General features: G+C 36.9%; 1 protein-coding gene across 1 annotated transcript in view; it reads left to right on the top strand.

Annotated features, from left to right (window-relative positions):
* Positions 1-273: 273 nt before the first annotated feature.
* Positions 274-12,885, top strand: part of AVPR2 (arginine vasopressin receptor 2) — a 61,548-nt gene continuing 48,936 nt past the window's right edge. The window contains exon 1 of the mRNA XM_072430395.1: positions 274-466. The gene's annotated coding sequence lies outside the window, so the exon portion shown is untranslated. The remainder of the gene's footprint in view (positions 467-12,885) is intronic.

Raw genomic sequence — 12,885 nt, forward strand, 5'->3', positions numbered from 1 at the left:
ACATTTGAAACCAGCATTTGTGTTTCCAAAACATTTCCCAAAATATTATTTAACTTTAGCGTGTAGATTAAAATTATGATCAGTTTAAGTAACAATTAGACTTTATTGTAATTATTTTTTTTTCTTTTATTCAAACTGTTTAAAAAGAGTTTGCAAAACCCATGAACTGAAAAAAAGCAAATGCTAAGATGTGCAATCTATTTGCCAGCCCTTCTACAATACACCCAGCCCTCCTCCTCCCTTTCCACCCTCAGCTCCTATCACAAGAGTAACAGAGATACACACTTGTCAAACGCAAGGAAACCAGACCCAAAGCTGCTCAGCAAGCTGTATATCAGTCTTTTACCTGCTCTGAATCTAGAAAACAGAGTCTGTTTTACAAGGCTTCTCTGCAGAACCCTAATTTTTGGATTTACACACCAGATGTCTGGACAGAGCACCTAATCCTGTTAATTCACATTACAAGGTAAGAACATATTTTGCTTGGATCAGAGCTGATAAACTATCTTTACAATGCAAAGATTATCAAACTTGCAGAAGAAATTTAACTGCCTTATAAAACAAAAAAAAAATAGATCAAATGGAACTGGTGTGGAGTCAGTGCCTGAGGTCAGAAATGGTCCTTGTGACATTAGTGCTGTTCACAAAAAAGTGATGAATGCAGTTTGTAAATAATATATATAATATTTTGGTATAATACAGGATGTTTTTTTTTTTTTAATAGCGAGTGAAGATAATTAGTTCTTGAACCTTTATATATATTTTTTTCTTCCTGAGCCACCAATATGACATGAACACCATTAACACACATATCTGTAGGACAAGCTAGAAAACTAAAATGAAGGCAGATATTATGCATTAGGACTCTTTAAAGCTCTCTATATTATGTTGCAGTATTAAATAAAGCTAATGATATTATTAATAAAAAAATCTGTTGGTTAGGGGTTAGGTAATATTTGGAAAAACTAAACATGTCAGAATCCACTAATTACTATAGTGTATAATAGGACAAACTCATACAGATTGATTTTTTTTCCTCCTAGTAGTCCTACAGATAGCACACAATCCTGGTAGATGTCTGATTTTCCAATGTGTATGGATACCTTAATGTCCAACTCCACAGTGCAATAAATAATCACTACCTCCCAGAAGCTGGTCCTTAAAGGTTCAGATCTGGGTAATGTAGTGCAGGTCTACTACCACTGGGTCCCAGGGCAACAAGGACCCATCTTTGGGGTGTGTGGTCAGGAGACTGCTGCAGGTGCATTGCATTAACACATAATATCAAAAAGGTAATGCAAGCATGGTGCAACTCCATGCATCAAAGTACAAAGTTCTGATACCAGCCTCAATCATAGTGGTTTGCAGTTCTGTTCCTTTTTGCAACATATCTGCAAATGACAGCCATAATAGCTGTAACTGAATTTCCAATATACTCAGAAAACTGTAATTGCAGCAAATGTATAAGTAGTGGTGCATGTTTTCCCATATTCCTTAACTGTTTATGGGTCTGTGAAAGTCTGCACGCTTATGTAAACCTGCAATACAACATGCCAAATATCATGATTGTAATTTCTTTCTGCTCTTGTGCTTTGGCTACGTACACAATATAAGACTTTTGTTGTTGGAATGCGTCTTTCACGATCCTTTCCAATGACAAAAGACAGAAAGATTCATGAATGAATGCTGTACATACTGCACCATCCTGCTACATGGAGAGGAGAGGGGAGGGGAAGAACGAGCTAGCGGCAGCCCGCAGCGCTCTCTCCCCTTCACAGGACGGATCCATTAACGACGGTGGATGAGCGCTGTACACACGTCAGATTCTAGTCTGATAGCAGCCTTAAAGCAATAATTGAAAGGGAATCATCTGACCTGTGTCCGTAGCCTTACTCTTTAGCCTTAAGTTGCGTGCACACTTCCAATAAATGTCGTTGGAAATGAACGACTAACGACTGATCGTCCAAGAATCGTTAACAAAAAAGGTGCACAACGACACCGTTGAACAAGGATTGACGCTAGAAATTAACGACTGTCCTGCCGGATCTAATTGGCCGACGTCCGACTCCCTGCATAGTTCAAATGATTGTATCTAGCGTGTGTACACTATTGGTGTATTATATATGAACGATCATATGATTACAGCATGTACAGAATTGTGCACAATACGATTGTTCAAATATAATCATGCATATCGTGATCGGTCGTAATCGTTCGTTTTCTAACGATGATTATTAGAAGTGTGTAGGTAGCTTAACTCTTTAGTATATCAGACACTGTTTATGACTGGTATCATAAAATAATTCACCCTATACCAAACTATGATCCTAAATAGCCAAAGTCAAAATTCTTCTTTTAAGATTCACAAGGATGTATGAAAATGTCAGTGAATTTTAGCATCCTGGCTTTAGATATAAAAAAAAGAATTTATCAGATAAAGAAATGATAAACAGGCGGCACATGATGCTTGCCAGTCAATCATAGTGAAGATGGGAGAACTCTCAGATGTTTAGTAGGCATGCCAATGAAAGCAAAAACAAGAAATGTTTAAAAGCTACATAAGGTTTGCCTGTCTCTGAAATCCTGCAGTGAACGAATTCCCAAATAAACAATAACAAGTACAGTGGTAGCAGTGGTGACGAAGCATCCACCTGGAAAATTAATTACAATTATTATTATTATTATTTTTTAATTATATATTTATTTGGGAAAAAACACAAACAGAAGTCAGTGGAACGGATACATTGTATCAGATGTTGGGATTTCTTGGCACACCAGTTGTTTCAGCTTAGCAAATTCATTTTTATACTAGTAGTAATGTTTCTTTTATATATATATATATATATATATATATATATATATATATATATATATATATATATAAAATACACTTACTTCTATTTTTACTTTGAAAAAGGTACCATTTTTTTAAATGTTACTCCTTCATGCTGTTCCAGATTGTACAGTATATGCAAGAACATCGCACTGTTCCTCAGGGAGACCTGATTATTTTAAAATAAAAATGTTCTCCTTGCATTGAGACTTGTTCTTATAAATTTTAGCTCTGCATGCTGATTTCTATGTGTTTATTCATTTTGTACTAGGAAAATGTTTAAAATATTTTAAAACTGAATTAATAATATTGTATTCTATTTTAGGCATCATTTTAATCAGTTTTGATAATGTTTGTGTATGTAAAGTTCTATACACAGCAGATCCATGAATAATTGAGCTCAACCATTGCCATTCAATTATTATTCACTTATTAAATAATCAGAGTATATGGATACCAACTGGTATTTCTCGTATACAACATGCACAACAAAACTGTCATTCCCCAGCTCTTGGAAGCTAGCCATTATAAAAAAAACTAATATCGAATGGCAAATAATATAAACTAGAAAAAGTGTTCACATTCCAGAACAGGTAAGATTGAGGAGGTTACAAACAATTTTGAAGAAATGTATTTTTGGACAGAAAAAAAGGAGTGTTTTACAGCAAAAAAAGTATGCACAGGGGAGCATATGTTTTTCACAGCTATAACAGTGAACGGTCTGCACAGGAGAGGAGTGCAGAGGTCATAACATTGGACAAAACGTGTGGGGGAGGCATGCATAGGGCATGACAGTGGGTAGTGCATACAGGATAGAATTACAAAGGGTATAACAGTTTGCAATTTGTGCAGAGGACTGTGGGCAATGTGCGCAGAAAAGGAGTGCATAGGTCATGACAGTGGGCAGTGTATGCAGAAACAAAATGCAAAGGGAATAACAGTGGGCAGTATGAAGTGAAATTGCACAGTGGGCAGGGCAATAGATACTGATAGTCAGGAAAAAAAAAAAAGTTGTGCACTCGACTAACTGAAATTTTTGGCTGGAAGCTCCAAAAGACTGTACATGTGTGTATGATATTCTGCCCTACTGATCATTTTTCCTGGCAGTGAATAAATATAAGTGATCAACACATCCCATCACGTTATATTCAATGAGCATGACTGTGAGCAGGGTATGAGAAGTGGAGTGGGTATACCATTGGGCAGTATGTGCCGATCACTTTAACAGACCTCAAATCTACTGGAAGTAAAAATTCTGCCTGTGGATACTGACCCTCAAACCTATACCTGAGAAAGGAATGGGAAATGTAGGAAGACACAATGTTTTCTGTTTATTTTATTTTATTATTATCTTTATATTGTGGAGAGGGTATTATCTTTAAGGTGTGGAGAGGGTAAATGCCAATCAGTGCACATTTTTTTTTTTAGCTAAAACCCCTGTGCATCAATTGTGTAAGCCAGGGGTAGGAAAACTCTGGCCTTTAGGCCAGATAGGGCCTAGCCAGTAGTTCTTTCTGGCTAATTGCCCACTAGTAGATCCAGCCTAATCCCGGCCGGCAACTCTTGAGCCTCATTGTTATGCCTCCTTTCCCTGTTTACCACGTTAACACTTCTGCCGCCGGGGTAAGGGGACATTCCTGCCCTCCGTATGCATTGTGGAGGAGAGAGATTTCCTTTCAGGGGCATTCCCTCTCCTCTGTATGCATTGCGGAGGAGAGGGATTTCCCTTCAGGGGTGTTCCTGGTGGGGGCGGAGCGCGGGACTCGAGGGAGAGTCCGGCCTAGTGTGCCTACTTGACCTCCTATAATGGCCTAGTAGCCAAAAAAGTTTGCTGACCCCTGGTGTAAGCCATTTGCAAGGTAGTTGGGTGACCAGGAATTGTCATGGAGGGTTCTGGGTAGGAATTAGTGGCAAATTACATATATAAAATCAATGATTTTTCATCTGCCATAAGCAGATACACCTATCATACTTTGGAAATCATGGTTTCCCACTAAAGAATCCAGATCCGCAGTAAATGTAACTTAATATATGTTAAAGGGGATATCTAAAATGCAGTGAAAGTTCTCCAGTCATCATCACATAATTATTACTGCTGAATTCAGCAGTAATAATTATGTGATGATGACTGGAGAACATTCACTGCATTTTAGATATGTCCACCAGTGTATCAGTACGTTTAAGTGCATGTGTATGTGTATCACTTGATGCATTTATTTTACAATATATCTAATAGATATGGTATCAAAAATATTTGGGAGTTAGTCCATACATATTGGCTGTATTTCAGCTGCCAAAAATAAAATTCATGTATTAAAAGTAAACTCTAAATTCCATATTGTGTTTTTTGCCATCCCTCGTTTATTAAATTGCACAAGAAAATACTGGTGACTTATTTTCTGTGTGCATGTCATTTTTTTTTTTTTTACAAAGTATCAGAAGTGATCTATTGATCCATCTATTTATTCAAAACCAAACCACCAGCCACTATCACAATAGAGTTCATCATCTATTTCCTGTCACTTGCACAATTATGTACTCACCAGCACCAATTATTTATCTAACAGCTAATTAACCTGCCAGTATTTTATAGAACTGAGGGAGAAAATTGATCTCCTATAGGTAACAATCATATTAATTGCTTCATGGGTCATGCAATTATATTCATGATACTCCCAAATGGAGAATGAATTTTAATACTTCTAATAGGACATAATAACACAGATTTCAGTAAAAGAACCCAATCCAAGATTTGTATGATTTTCGTCACACTGCTGCACTGTTCACCTGAATCAGACTTGATGCTGTATACCCTTTGTGACCAATGTTTAGTGTTTGTGCATTACCGCTCAATGGCCAGTCTGTACACATACTTCTGTATGATCAATCTGCATCAGTCTAGGTCTAGGAAAAAGAAAAAAAAAAACACAAAGAGGCAAGGTATTGGCATATGATTATTTTGGTTCATATGGTAAAGATGGTAATGGTTAGGGACTCGCCTTGTGTATGGCACTGTCTCTTCCGCTTGGTCAACTTGCTGTAAACTGGTGGTAACAAAATGTGTTCCAATACACTTTTACACAGCCCAGGCGCCTGACCACTGCTTAATTTGGTCAGAACTAATAGTGGACAAAGTGCAGGAGCTATGTACCCATTGTATCAAAATGCCTAGCAATACGTTTGGAGTGAATAAAAAAACTTGCTGACTCTAGGTGATCTTATTCTAAAAAATCCCTGTTGCTGGGCTATCTTTAGCCCAAAACATTGCATGCTAGATCAGTAACATAAAAGTACACGTGAAAGTAAAAAGTAGGACAGCAAAGCAGAATATACTTAGTAGGTAATGGCATAATGGCAATGTAAAATGGATTACATGAATCGGTTATGCTAAGTGTTATCGTCTATAGTAGCTTATTTGTATCTGCAAACCGAATCTGATATACAATTTTCTGCTAATACTTTTTATGGCAAAATAACAGGATATGTTGAGTTATAAAAAATAAAAAAATAATGGTGTAATTGGCATTAGGCAGTATATATGTGTGTGTATATATATATATATATATATATATATATATATATATATATAAGTTGTCCACAAACTTTCCGATTTTAACTTTAGTACAGAAACTCAAGACACCACTGGATTAACAAAGGACTAATTATGTTGGACAACTCTTAAAGGAAAGCAGTGGATATCATAACTAGCTAAAATTCCTTTATTTTTTATTACAATGCCCTGTGCATGTGCTAAGAAACAGTGAATTATTCCCCTATGGCTATGGCTGTTGATAAGGCTTTGCATGTAACTAGTCGCCTTGTCTAGCTATGCCTCACTGATAAAATAACTGCTGACCTTTGTCTAAAAATATATCTTGTGTTCATGGTGAGTTTTTTTTATTGGGAAGTCTAATTTTGTCTCTTTTGATATATTACACTGTACTAGAAAGCTGCCCTGTGTTTGCCAGAGGAATACAAATAACAGTAAAATATAATTCAGATCCAAAAAGAGCATCAGTGCAGAGAACTAAAGCTATAGCTGACAGAGAAATACTACATAAAAAAGGCAATTTATGGAAGGGATAGTAGAAACTGGAAAATAAAACAGTGCCTAAATATGCCATGCACAGTGTCAAAGACTCTAAAGATGTTTGGTATTAATTCTTTGGAGGGTTGTTAAGAATTAAAACATATTATAGTCAAACCCTTTTGTTTTGCTAGATTTACTTAAGTAACTATTCACCCTTCAACCAAATAATCAGAGCCTACTACTGCACACCCGTGTTCCATAAACTACAGACTGGGACCTATTTTATATTTTATTACCAGGGACATTTATATTTTATTATACCTATTTTATTACCAGGGACAACTTTCAGCTAAATTTCTGAATAATCTCTACAGTAACCACAATTACTTGCTGTCCTATATTACAGGTAACAATATGGTTCTGAGCTACAGGATGCAAGATGGACACACTTTATGAGAGAAGTAATAGGTCTCTTCTTATTACTTATGTCCTATCAGGTAGCACCCAGCTCCTATAAACTGTTGTCCTCTGTATCTGGATAATGAGGATAAGGATGAAAATGAAGAAGGCAAAATGTTATGCAGATTAGTTAGTAAGTTAAGGGTGTTGTATGGTCACTCATATAACCAACCTACAGTAAAAGAAAGAACCCCTGTAAGGAGAGCTTTATTTTACTTGTGCAAATAAGGAATATAAAAGTACACAGAGAGACCTAGAACACTGTGTGTGCTTGAGATGATCAGGAGTACATAATGCAAAACCCAAGCAAAGACCACTCTTGTTTGGTTTGGTGTGCCCGATTGTTACTAGCATTCAGCTACCAAAATAGACTGAATATGAACCAGAATAGTTAGACGGACAATTAAACTTTTACTGAAAATAATGAAGGAGGCTACATTTTTTATGAACTGATTTCTTCAGTATCCCTACTGACAGATATTAGAAGTAAAGCTTTTTCGGCATTGCTGGGGATTAGTGAACAGAAAACTCAATTACTTTATAGGGATGATGAATTTTACATACTGCTGTATTCTGGTCTAGCCATTGCCACCACCTAGAGATTGTGTGCTGAGGCCCTACATACCCTATCAGTGAAACCATACAACACTATTGATTTACACAACTCTTAGTGATGGGCTTTCCTTGGTTTGTTTGGATACATGATGGTGTGGAGTACATGTGGTTTTATCCTTTGATATATTCCCCATGAATAAATATGATTATGATAAAAATTGATTTTTTTTTTTTAAATACTAATGAAAATTATTTAATTTATTATAATGATTGCAATCTAGCTAGGAAATCTTGGAACTACCTGGTACAGCACAAAACCTTTTTAAATACATGGTTTGTCTGTATATTTTATATATAAAATAAGCAGGGTTGGGGACCATATCAAAATATTTAATTATTCATAGGCCATGGGTCAAAGGTTCTAAGCCATTAGGTTCTTCTGTTGGAGAATTGACCTTAGGCTGACCAAGACACATCATCCTCAAGAAATGCTGTCACTGATTAAAATATCAGTGCCCTGCCTTACTTATCCCACTTATCCTAATTTCTTGAAATACATCACTAATTACTTTTAAGAGAAGCTGATTCCCTCAGTAAAACAAAGGTATTAAACAACATGGTAGCTCAGTGGTTGCAGCACTGGGTCCCAGGTTCGAATCTCGGCCAGGACACTATCTGCGTGGAGTTTGCAGGTTCTTCCCGTGTTTAGGGTAATTGGTTTCCCCACAAACTGACTTAAGACTGTATTAAAGACCTTTGACTATGGTGGGGACATTAGAATGTGCGCCCCATTAAGGGTCAGTTAGTGACATGACTATGGACATTGTAAAGCGCCATGTAATATGTTGGCGTTATATAAATACTGTGAAATGTCCTAATTATTAGGAAAAGTCTCTTTAAATTAGGTGAGTTCTGTGACTGTGACACATATAGGGGATTATCACATTTTTTTAGATCCAAACATAAGATGTTCAGGTAATGTGTAACCAATAATTACTTCCGGGCCAATGTGTTGCAGACAAGAACCATGGTAAGTGTATCAGATGTTCTTAACATCCTTCAATGAAAAGAAAAATAAATTGCAAATGAATACAATGATCTTCTTCAGCCAGCTACAATAATTCATTTCACCATTTGCCCACTCTGCAACTGAATCCAGCTTCAAATTTTGTATCTCTATGCCTTTAGGTGATTTTTCCTATTCTCTCCCCTACAGTAATAAATGCAGAGTTTACACTTATCTATAGCAAGTTTTTATATCCACCTGCTTATAATGAGAACAGAGAGGTGATGAGAGGTCTTGTGATGATCAGCTCTCTCAACCTCTCCCTACGCATGCTTTCCAGCATGCTCAGCAGCAATCTAAGCACCAGCAGGCTGAGAAGAGCCATTATTTAGCAAGATTATCCAGTCTGTTACCCCTTGCCAAACACACATTTACAAGTAGACTGCCAGCACCTCAACCTTTGACAACCGCATTTATGATTCTGCCTCATTTAGTACTCTTTGTCTCACCCACAGCCACTCCAAACAGGGATGTCTCACTTTTTATAGAAGTGTTTAGGAGGACAGGTTACCCTAATTCTTCTTAGAGCAGTTTATAATTTATAGTGTTTAATGGGCAAAAACAACAAAACACAGAGCATAAAAAGGACTGAAAAATAAAGACTAAACAAAGAACAATAGCTGAACAGTGTAACAGCAACAGTGTAAATTAAAAGAAATTAGCAAGTGAAAGTTGATTTGCATTGGTCCAGGTTGTTTGTATAAAGTTCAAATTATTAGTCCGAGTCACTGGGCTCTTTGCTTTGCTTAGTCTGTCAATGCCGTTAGATGAGGCTGTATACTTGTTATTGTCCCCGATTTACAAGTTTTTGAGTACAGGCATTTTCAATTTCTTTAGATCCATAGGATGCAGGGGATGACAATGATTTACAGTCAGCTCTTATAAATTGATTATAGGGCACCATTTTAATTTTCATTTTTACTTGCTGCAAAGATAAAAAAAAAAAGATTGGTATAATTGATTTCTAAAGTCTTAACACCTGCCACAGTAATTACAAAAAGGGTTCCTTGCATACACTGATAAATTAAACTCTGTTTAGTGCTGGATTACCTAGAGGTTGACATCTTGCAGGTTTCACTCTCACAGTGTATTGCAATGTTTGCCTTCCAGTCCCGCTCAATGACTCCCTTTTATCTGTTTTCAGATCTTGTGTAACAGTTTGTAAAGATTTCACAATGGCACAAGGTGTATGTTTTTCCTAATCTGCATAAAACCTGCACTAAATCATTTTTCTAGTAACACCCTCTGTTTTAATTTATACACACCCTTAAATGTTGTTCTGCAGCCTCTGATCCAGCTATACAAGGTACAAGCATATAAACAACCATAGGACACATGCAAATGTACAGATTCGTGTGCCTCTGGAAGAGGAACCTGACTTAAAAGTAGGCAAGCACTTAGCCACAAACCCACTATATTATAAAAGATATAAAACATATTTATAAGATTTATTTTCATAGACGTACCTTGAAAAAAACAACTTAGCTTACTGTATTTTGCAACTTTTTCATATTTACTTTTTTAGTGTGCATGCATTTTTTTGTATATTTGACCATGATTACTGCATGCGTAGATAGAGCAATAGAAGCTCTGGTCAATACTTTGATCCCACCTTTCATCTATTTACTGCCTAATATCAGTCAATTGATGCATGCATCACCTGCAGTTGTCACATTGGACAGCCTGCATGGTAATGCATTCCCCTCTGAAATGCATACTACTCTTCAATGAAACCTGTATCCCAGTAGTCATGCTCTGAGAGACCATGATGATGGCTATCCAAGTTCTATATAACCATAGTTGGGCATATCAGGATAGGGGGGTGTGGGGTAAATGGGGGTGGTGTGAAGTGTCTATTTTTTGTTAGTCTTGCCTTGAATTGTTTGTCATTAAGGCTGGTTATGTTTGCTAGAAAAGTGAATTTATGGGTAAGCAAAAGTAATTTCTGCTGTAGTAGTTTCATACTGAAAGGGGGATATTGAATATTTCAAATAGCCAAGTCTTCCTGAGCCCATTCCATATATTACGGCTGGCAACCAGAACATATTACTGATTTATGGCATGTTTAGATATTTTCTACCAAATGTTTTTCTCTAGACTGGATAATCTGCAAGAGGAAGTGAGGCCACACAATGCATTCTTTTGTTATTAAAGTTTGGAGACATATTTGTCTAAAAAGTGGCAGTTAGTTTTAAATATTAGGATCAGAAGAGTGTGTGTTAGAGAAGAAATGCTGAAAGGAAAATGTGTGCTACACAAATTTATTGTGGAGACTCATGAGCTAATCTAATTTATGTGTGGTGTAGTGGTATACAGTGAGCACAAGCAACCAGTCAGAAAAAGGATTGTGTACGCAAAGCCAATTTTTTTTTAATTAAATGGATAAATTACGCTTTTTTTCCTTTACTAATAACAAGGTGCATCAAAAAGAAAAGGAGCTGGAGACAGGAATGCTAATTGCCACCAGGCTTGGCCAAGTATGGGGTCGTCCTGTCAGTGGACGGAGCTGCTGGGGCGTACTTTAGCACCCTAAGTACTGCACTTGTGCTCAAGAAATGATGCTCAAGAAATGAGTGAATTTAGGTTCCCACCAGATTGTTGTCCCAGTCCTAACTCTGTGCTGTATCTGACACCCTCTATGCCAGATTTATGCGACCTTGCCTGTGTTTGGCTAAGTCTTCACCAGCATGCAAATGTGTCTAGCTAAGTCTACGTACACACCCAAGACATACCCAACTTTGGCATGTTTACATCCCCCAAATATTTTAAATGTCTTTTAAATAACCAGGATATTAATTTCAACAACAATTTTCCCTTAGGATTATATATGTGTGTTAGGTATTTTTATGCATTATTGTGTAAAAGCCTACTTTGAGTAAAAATCCTAAAGCAATATGACTACTGCTGGGCATCCCCATGCCAGATGTGACAATAGCAGTCCCAACATACTTTGTCTCTTAAGTAACAATCTTTAACATTCATTTCACTCCTTCTCAACCAGCTGCATAAATGATTATATAGCAAACTGAAGTAAGGGGCAGAGATACTTTGTAGGCATTATTAAGGCAATCTCAAAAGAGGAGAGCGCAATGCCAAACAAGGAGGGAGCTTGCTGTGCTAGGAAATTGACTCTTATGTAGTAGTCAAAATTTTCTTGCATGTACAAAGGCAAATAGCAAATATATAGCAAGTAAAAGAAAATCACTGCAATTAAGCATTTGAATACTTGATTCAATTTCAGGGCATTTTCCCGACTTTTGTTAAAAAAACACCAACACAAAGCAAATTTCTGGGTTTTGCCTCACAGGAGATCCGTGTCATTAAAGCATGACAGAAAAAAACACATATAACCTCCTGGTTCTCACTCTGACTCTCTTCAGAGCTGTTGGTCTTGCAGACCGAAACATTGAGAGACCTCTTGGACTCTTCCAACATACAGACTGCACACTGCCTATCCAGATGAGCCATCTGGCCTTAGGCTGCAATGCCTCCCAGTTTCAAAGACCTGCTTTTTTTTATCATGAGCCAGGTGCTTCCGAACAATCCTAAATTTCTGGCCCGGAAAAAGGATCGAGTGCCTGGCCCAACCATTCCTTCCAGGACACTTGCAGCATTTTTTGAGGATCCAGGCCTGTAATCTCAGTGGCACTAATATACATGGCCCTATCAAGTTTTTTCAGGAAAAATTGAGATAGATGATATTGTTAGCTAAATAAACATCTCAACCTTCTGAAACCAGCTGGGAGTTTTTTTCTCTGGAAAGACATCTTGTGTTGAAAAATGAAGAACTTCTGCCTATCTTTGTACTTTGACTTGCTGCCCATTTGATTTATTTCTGTTAAATTGCCCAGGGTTGGTTTTGGTATAAGAACAGTCCAGTAAACACTATTTATTAGCACAAGCCTTTGGATCGTAAAGTATATTTTTAATCATTATAGGCAA

Source organism: Pyxicephalus adspersus, chromosome Z (assembly GCF_032062135.1).
Source record: "Pyxicephalus adspersus chromosome Z, UCB_Pads_2.0, whole genome shotgun sequence".
In the NCBI taxonomy this organism is placed as follows: Eukaryota; Metazoa; Chordata; class Amphibia; order Anura; family Pyxicephalidae; genus Pyxicephalus; species Pyxicephalus adspersus.